This window comes from Saccopteryx leptura, chromosome 3 (assembly GCF_036850995.1).
Source record: "Saccopteryx leptura isolate mSacLep1 chromosome 3, mSacLep1_pri_phased_curated, whole genome shotgun sequence".
NCBI classification, from domain to species: domain Eukaryota; kingdom Metazoa; phylum Chordata; class Mammalia; order Chiroptera; family Emballonuridae; genus Saccopteryx; species Saccopteryx leptura.
The window spans coordinates 303,577,940-303,586,173 of record NC_089505.1 but is presented as its reverse complement, the minus strand read 5'-3'; the positions used below and the strand labels follow the sequence as shown (position 1 = coordinate 303,586,173).

The window sequence follows — 8,234 nt, the reverse complement described above, 5'->3', positions numbered from 1 at the left end:
TGTGGGTAGATCAGTGTCAATCTACCTGCTGGGAGACAAAAGAGGCATGTCCTACCTCCATCCCTCTTTAGGACCAGCAACAAATTCTTTTTTCTTTTCTTCTTTCCATTGCTTGCCCTTGATAGGTCCCACATTTATCTGTACCAGATTGTCATTCTAAAAACTAAAAATACTATTCTGTATACTATTTTCCCACACAAATTTGAGACAACCTAGTAAACATTAAGAAAAACATTGTCAATGTGAGGTGAGTAAAAGAAATCTAGCCTAAAATGTTAAGGTCACACTGCCTTAAGTCAAATTCCAATTTTGGCAGTAATTTAATATTAAATATAATAATAATTTAAATTCCCCCTCATTCTGTTACTTCCTTTATTAGCCGGAATTATATCAATAGTATCTATCTCAGAGAGCCATTATAAGGATTAAATTAGCCAATACCTGGGAAAAAATTTAGCCTAGTGCTTGACAAGTAGCAAAACCTTGGTAAAATGAACTGGTTATTACACAACATCACCTTGAGGGGACTCTGACCTGACTAGGAACCAATCCTTGTTCTACCATGTCCCAGAATAACATAGTTAAATATTTTTTACCTAGCATATTTTTTAAATTTCCAGTTCACTGTCTCTCACCCTAAATATCATGGAATCTCAAGAACAAACTAGGCTACTTAGACAATAATGATGTCTGGGAGTAGCTCAAAGGACAAATGCAAACATAGTACCCACATCTGTGCTGTTACAAGGCAGAAAAATGTGGTACCTAGCGCATTTGGCATTTTTCAAAAAGTTCATGCTCAGTACAAAAACTGTTTAAAAATTGTCAGTCTGGAGTTTATCGCTTACTTTCAATCTTCATAGAACAGCCAAATCTGTCTCCACTAAACTCAAAAGATAGTCCTTATCTCCTCAGTGAAGAACACACAGACAGCTCTGGGTTTTTTTGTAGGAGGTCAGGCACTGCTTACATTCTGTGAGTTGCTCTAACTTTCCAAGCTTTCCTACAGTTTCATTTAGAAGAGCAAAAGAAGGCACATTAGGTCTAAGAATGCAGTGATCTCTAATCACCTGTGGCTTTTTTCTTGTATGATAATAAGCACTATAATATTTGCCTCTATATAAAAAAGAAGTGTTGTCCTGATTTACATACATACTTGGTTTCTGATTTAAAAGACAGCGTCTTTATGGTTCTGATGTTTAAAGAAGATGAATATGTACCCATCTTTTGGTATAACCGGGTTATACTAAATAAAACAAAACCTGCCTTCCAATTCCTTTTGCTTGTTAATGAATATCCTTCCCAAATACACCCCCCCCACACACACACACATTTACATGTATGTTTGTATAGTTTTCCCTTTAATGGAGTTTGAATCATTTTTTAAAAATCATCCAGACATGTATTTAATCATTGAAGAAATCCAAAGGAACCTCAGTATTAAATCTTACAATCATGAGTGAACTGCCCTCAGCGGCTTGGCTGGACTCGGCTGGTTGTACCCTGGCCCTCCTCTGACTCCCTGAGGTTGCCGCAACCAGCCTAGGAACAGAGTGCAATCAGTAGGCTGACTTCATATTCTCTCGATCTCATTTATTGTACTATGAGTTTAGTTTCAATAAAGCATTTGTACCAATGGCTCTGGAGCTTGGAGGGAGGCTAAAGGAATGGGTAGTGATTCCAAGTGAGGTGTGGGTATATGCAGTAGACCTATCCCTGGGGGAGAAATGTCATTGGACCTGTATGGTTGAAAAGCTGGACTCCCTCCTCTTTGTCTCTGAATCATGACCGAGTCTTGCTCTCCTGTGGGCAAGGCAAGGAGCTTGCAATCAGAGGATTGCAGTGAACGAATACAGTGGCACAGCCATTTCTGATCCCTTCATCTAGTTGTCGTGAAAGCTGAGGCAAAGGAGGCCACTGAGCAAGAACACGTTTAATCTAACAGACAAGAGAACAGCAGTCCTGTCCTTACTTGCACCAGTCATTACAATTCCTGACCACTTTTATTTTTTTAATTTTTATTTATTGATTTTTAGAGGGAGACAAATAGAGAGAGAGTTTCTGACCACCTTTAAACACCATCGTGCTTCTTGAGTCCCTTTGGTGTAGGGGTAGTTCTATGTCTAGAATCAAACAGTTCTCAACCTCAGTGCCTATGACACTTGAATTTGCAGATTGGCTTTGAGATTACACCAACTATAACAACTGTCACAGCATGTCTCTGCAAGAGTCTATCTTGTTGTTTATTGTGGAGTTAATGGGCTAAAGTCGAGGCAAGGAGCTTGTACTGTCCCCATTTTATGGAAGCCACATAAGTTAGAGCAGGACTCCATAGGAACTGCTCAAGACCTCATGGTGATGAGGGTCATGGATTTGTCAACATGAAAGATTTTATATTCTGGCTGAGAGATAGTCAATTCTGGTGTGTGTCCTAGTCTCTCATGAAATTATAAGGAGGCAAAATGATGGAAAGGAAAGAAAGGATTCCGGAGTGGAAGCCCTGCTTTCTCAAACGAGCTGGGAGACGGTAAGCAAGTCATGGTAGGCCACAATTTCCTCATCTGCAAGCATTCTATTGAATTCGATGGTCCTAAATTCTCTTTCGGAGCCTGAGATTTTGTATGATTATTACATGCCAATGTCTGATGCACTGGCCCGACAGCTGAGAGCAGTGTCCCGACACCCCAAGGTTGCGGGTTTGATCCCCAGTTAGGGCATGTTCAGGAACAGATTAATGTTTCTCTCTCCCTTCCCCTCTCACTCTAAAATTAATAAGTAAATTTTTTAAAATGTCAGTGTCTGAGGTTCTTAAGAAAATAGGCATGCCCCCATTGGGGCTAGATTTGTTCAGGATGAGATTCCCCTAGTCCCCAATAACACAATGCCTCCTGGTCGGCCCTGGCTCCCCAGGGAGAAGTGAAAGAAAGGGTTTGTGATATACAAAAGTATAAATGTAGTGACAGCTGACCATTTAGTAGACATGAACCTTGCCATCACACAACTTTGTAAAACGACTAGAAAAGTCTATGCGTTTTCCTCTCCCCACCCCTAAGCTAATCCTATTCCTTTAGGCACGCAGGATTTTTCCTCTCCCAGTCTCCTATTTCTTATGCCACCAGGGAACCCTAAGGAATAAGTAAGTCCTACCAAGAGGAGGTCTCAAGCACCCTCCAGCAGTCATTTGAGATGGCAGGTAAGTCTGACGTTAAGAAGAGGTTGTGCCCATCTGAGCCCAATGCCTAGATATCCACGCTTCCAAGGTGCGAGGCGGCAGGTGTGGAGCACAAGCTCAGGGCTGAGACTCGGTTTCCCATTGGAGGAGGTTGCGGAGGCGCAGAGCCGGACGCATTGTGGTCGATGCTGATCACGCTGGTGCAGAGCGGCTGCCGCATCTCGACCACCTGGCAGGCTGCCAGACCAGCGCCACACAGCCCAGCACCGCGTATGTCTCCACCGCCAAGAGCTGGGCTTAGATTTCAGAGCCTGATTTGTTTCCTTTCTAGGTTTCTTCTCTGCTCCTTTTTGGGTGCTTTGAAGGCATCGTACTCCTCTCTCCGCCTTCTCCTGTGTGCCCAGTTCCCACTTCCGAACCTCCTTGGCTCGCTTCTCTGCCCCAGCGGCTTCTCCGCCTCGGCTTCCTCTCCGCCTCGGCTTCCTCTCCGCCTGGCCTTCCTCTCCGCCTCGGCTTCCTCTCCGCCTGGCCTTCCTCTCCGCCTCGGCTTCCTCTCCGCCTGGCCTTCCTCTCCGCCTGGCCTTCCTCTCCGCCTGGCCTTCCTCTCCGCCTCGGCTTCCTCTCCGCCTCGGCTTCCTCTCCGCCTGGCCTTCCTCTCCGCCTGGCCTTCCTCTCCGCCTCGGCTTCCTCTCCGCCTGGCCTTCCTCTCCGCCTCGGCTTCCTCTCCGCCTCGGCTTCCTCTCCGCCTCGGCTTCCTCTCCGCCTGGCCTTCCTCTCCGCCTGGCCTTCCTCTCCGCCTCGGCTTCCTCTCCGCCTGGCCTTCCTCTCCGCCTGGCCTTCCTCTCCGCCTCGGCTTCCTCTCCGCCTCGGCTTCCTCTCCGCCTGGCCTTCCTCTCCGCCTGGCCTTCCTCTCCGCCTGGCCTTCCTCTCCGCCTGGCCTTCCTCTCCGCCTCGGCTTCCTCTCCGCCTGGCCTTCCTCTCCGCCTCGGCTTCCTCTCCGCCTCGGCTTCCTCTCCGCCTGGCCTTCCTCTCCGCCTGGCCTTCCTCTCCGCCTCGGCTTCCTCTCCGCCTCGGCTTCCTCTCCGCCTCGGCTTCCTCTCCGCCTCGGCTTCCTCTCCGCCTGGCCTTCCTCTCCGCCTCGGCTTCCTCTCCGCCTGGCCTTCCTCTCCGCCTCGGCTTCCTCTCCGCCTGGCCTTCCTCTCCGCCTGGCCTTCCTCTCCGCCTCGGCTTCCTCTCCGCCTGGCCTTCCTCTCCGCCTGGCCTTCCTCTCCGCCTCGGCTTCCTCTCCGCCTGGCCTTCCTCTCTGCCTGGCCTTCCTCTCCGCGGGTTCTGCTTCCCGCTACTGCGGCCTCTGTGGCTCCGACCTGCCTGCACCGCCTCTCTGTGCTGTAACTAACGGCTGTCATCGTCGTGCGGACATGGCTTCTCATCCACACAGTCCCCTGCCACTTCGGCCAGGGCAAGACCCAGGGGGTGTCCTTCGGTCCAGCACTTCGTGAGATGAGCAAAGCTGCCAGGCAGGGTGACCAGCCTGCAGTTGAGGACATTCAGGTGCTGGAGGTTGACCAGACAGCCAGGGTCGGAGCAGTCGCTGTAGTTGATTCCTATTCTGATGCAGCTGCACCAGGCATGTGAGACCGCAGATATCCGACTGTAAAGTAGTCAGTTTGTAGCAGGGCAGACTCATATGGTGGTCTTCGGGAGGGCAGCCAGCTCTGTGAGCGGGGCCTCATTCAGGTCGCTAAGGCTCAGTCAGGTCTAGCTCAGGCTGGGCCAGCTTGTCATGGAGATTCGCACCCTTGCTACGCAGCCTGGTCACGGGGACTCAGGCTGAGCAGGTGCCAGCTCTGGGATTCCGACTGGCAGGATGTGGCCTGCGAAGCTGCTAGGTGGCTCAATGGACTCGCACCCAACCCAGGACGCCTGCACCCCCTGCCACCTTCTGTTCCCCACCCTAACCATCCTGAACCCAATGCCCCACTCCCACGGATGCCCTCCAGTCATTCTTTTTTCTTTTTATATTTTTTATTGAACTTACGAGGGTGACATGGATTAATAAGATTATATTGATATAAGTTTTAGGTGCACAATTCTACAATACGTCTTCTGTATATTGCATTGTGTGCTCACCACCCAAGTCTCCCTCCATCACCATCTATTCCTCCTTGACCCTCCTCCACCTCCCTCAACTCTTCCCTCCTGCAGTCCCCACACTGTTGTGTGTGTTTACAAGTTTTCTTTTTCCTCTGCTTAATCCCTTCACCTTTTTCATCATTTCTTAAATGATTATTTTAGAACTGGTTTTTGTTTTTTATGTGGTTTTACTTAATATAATATACTCTTCTTTCCATTTTACTTTTGAAAACATTCAAATCCAATTCTAATTTTTTAGTCTCCAAAAACTTGTAAGTTCTTACCCTTAGGCTTTTAAGATTTAAAATGTTTACTCTCGTGCCTTTACTACAGTAGGTCCTCAGTTACAACACAGTTCTGTTCCTATGACAGTGATGTAACCCAAATTTTGGGGTAAGACAAAACACACCCTAACCTACTACAAATGGAACACTTGTGCTTTTAAAAGTCCAGAATGGCTGGTTGGCTCAGTGGTAGAATGTCAGCCTGGCGTGCAGGAGTCCTGGGTTCGATTCCCAGCCAGGGAAGCACCTATCTGCTTCTCCACCCCTCCCCCTCTCTTTCCTCTCTGTCCCCCCCCCCACACACACCGCAGCCGAGTCTCCATTGGAGCAAAATTAGCCCGGGCGCTGGGGATGGCTCCATGGCCTCTGCCTCAGGAACTAGAATGGCTCTGGTTGCAACAGAGCGACGCCCCAGATGGGCAGAGCAGCATCGTCCCCTGGTGGGCATGCTGGGTGGATCCTGGTCAGGCGCATGCGGGAGTCTGTCTGACTGTCTCCCCGGTTTCCAGCTTCAGAAAAATGAAAAAAAAAATGGCATCCAGAATGGCATCGGTAAGTGTACTGAAGGACCCCAATTCCCTCACTCATATGCTTCTGCCTAGCACAACCAAACTAGTTCAGCCACGTAGTCTGTAAGTACAACCCTAACGGCGTAAGCCTAAACATTCACGTCTCAATATATTTAAGTTTTTATGAGAGTGACCACTGTAAACTCGAAACATTGTATGTCGAGACTGTCCTAACCCAAGGACCCCCTGTACTTTGTTTTCATCTCTCCACAGTCACTCTGCAAGTAAACTTGCCAATGCAAATTCCAACCTGGTAAGTTAAAGCATAGTCAGTAATGATGTTATTTAGATTATACTAAGTACTTTTCAAATACTTTATTCAACAAAATAATTCCAAAAACCTATTTTGCTTGATGTTGTATATGAATAAGATATACATATATTCCAACACACCAGTATTATGATGTCTGAGGAAACACATTCTTTATTTAAATTGTATGTACTGATATGCATAAGAGATTTCAGATTAAACTGATATTGAAGTTATGTATTTTATGAAGCATTATGAGTGAAGCATTTTGATATACTAAACAGACATTCTCCCCTTTATTATTAATATAATTTCATCTAATTTAAAGACAAATCTGAGAAATTAAAATACAAGCAAAAAGAACATTTCCATAGATATCAGTAAAGGTTAAAAAAAGAGATGGCTTAAAGAAGCAATGCAAAAACATGTCTGTCTTTTCAGCAAGATTGTTTCAATTTTTCATTTGGAGAACAACAGAAAAATACAAAATTATATACATTAAGGCAGTGGAACCACATGCTGATCACAGGAGTCTGAAGCCATCCGAATTCAAGCTGTGCTTATGGAAACCCCAGCTATTCCAAACAATCGGTATACCAAGGTTTACTCCCCATGAGCCTTTGGGCTATGAGTAATTTAGTAAATGGAACTAGATTTTAATTCCAGACTGTTTCTCCACATCATTGCATGCTTACAGCCATGCTTAGGTGCTGTGGATAATCTACTCCTGGCACTCTCCTTCCCAGATCTGGAGGTAGCAGCAATGTCTTTTAGCTAATACATAATAACTCTCTTGACTAATGTCCACTTTGTAGACAAATGGATTCGAATTTCCACTCTAGTGGAAATTTAAGGTAAGAAATGTTAAACAAATACCTGTACTTGTCAAACACTTAAATTCTCAATAATAAGGTGATGAGTAATGTTGATGTAGGGCTGGTAAAGAGAGGAGATTTTCGACACACATAAAATGTATGCAAGATCATGCCACTTAAATTTAGGCACACCTGAAATTAATCTTATGTAGTGTTTTTAGATTTAAACTATTTGTAAATTCCATTTATTTAATAAATATTGAGTGCCTAAGAAAAATGAATGAATAGGTAACTCTTACATGTGTGGTTTTTGGGTTGGATGTAAGGAATCCACCCTGGAGGAATTTATTTAAAACATTAAGACATGTCCAAAGAAAAGATCATCTATTCTGTTGGAAGCAGAAGATAGATAGTTCTTTAAAGATAGTTCCCGCGATGGGCTATGGCGGTCAAAGGGGAGAAGTCATGGAGGAGGCTGAGTTTGAAGTGGGCCTGGAAGTGCTGGAATGGTTTGCACTTGAGACTGGGAGAGGAGCTTTTGAGGAGCCACTGCGCCACCTTACCCGCTGGTGTTGTAAAGTACCAAAAGCTACAGAATTAATATTAATATTTTGGGAGGCTTGAAGAACATTTTATTAATTTGGGTTAAGGTGTGCAGAGAAATTGTGAGAAATAGTCTCTGTACTGTGTGATTGGCATGACCAGGATGGCCCTTGGCATTGTATTGTAAATGCAAAGGGGAGGAAAACATGGATTCCCAGACATTCCACCATGCCTGTGGGGAAAGGGGTGAATGACTAGCCAGGTACAGGGAGAGAAAAGCCAAAATAAACCTTTTCTTATAGCAATGAGCCATTTGCGGGCATTTGTCCCCACAGAAACTACCTCTCCTATGTAAATGTGTGTGGTTAACACGTGTGACTCTGGACAGAGACATAGCAGAAAAAAAATAGATAATATAGGAATGCCTTTTAATATGTAAAAAGACATCTTTCTACCATTGTGTTGACT

The 8,234-nt window shown here is 45.8% G+C and overlaps 1 pseudogene; it reads right to left on the bottom strand.

Annotated features, from left to right (window-relative positions):
- Window positions 1-3,289: 3,289 nt before the first annotated feature.
- Window positions 3,290-5,327, bottom strand: LOC136398535 (leucine-rich repeat-containing protein 59-like; annotated as a pseudogene).
- Between the last annotated feature and the right edge of the window lie 2,907 nt (window positions 5,328-8,234).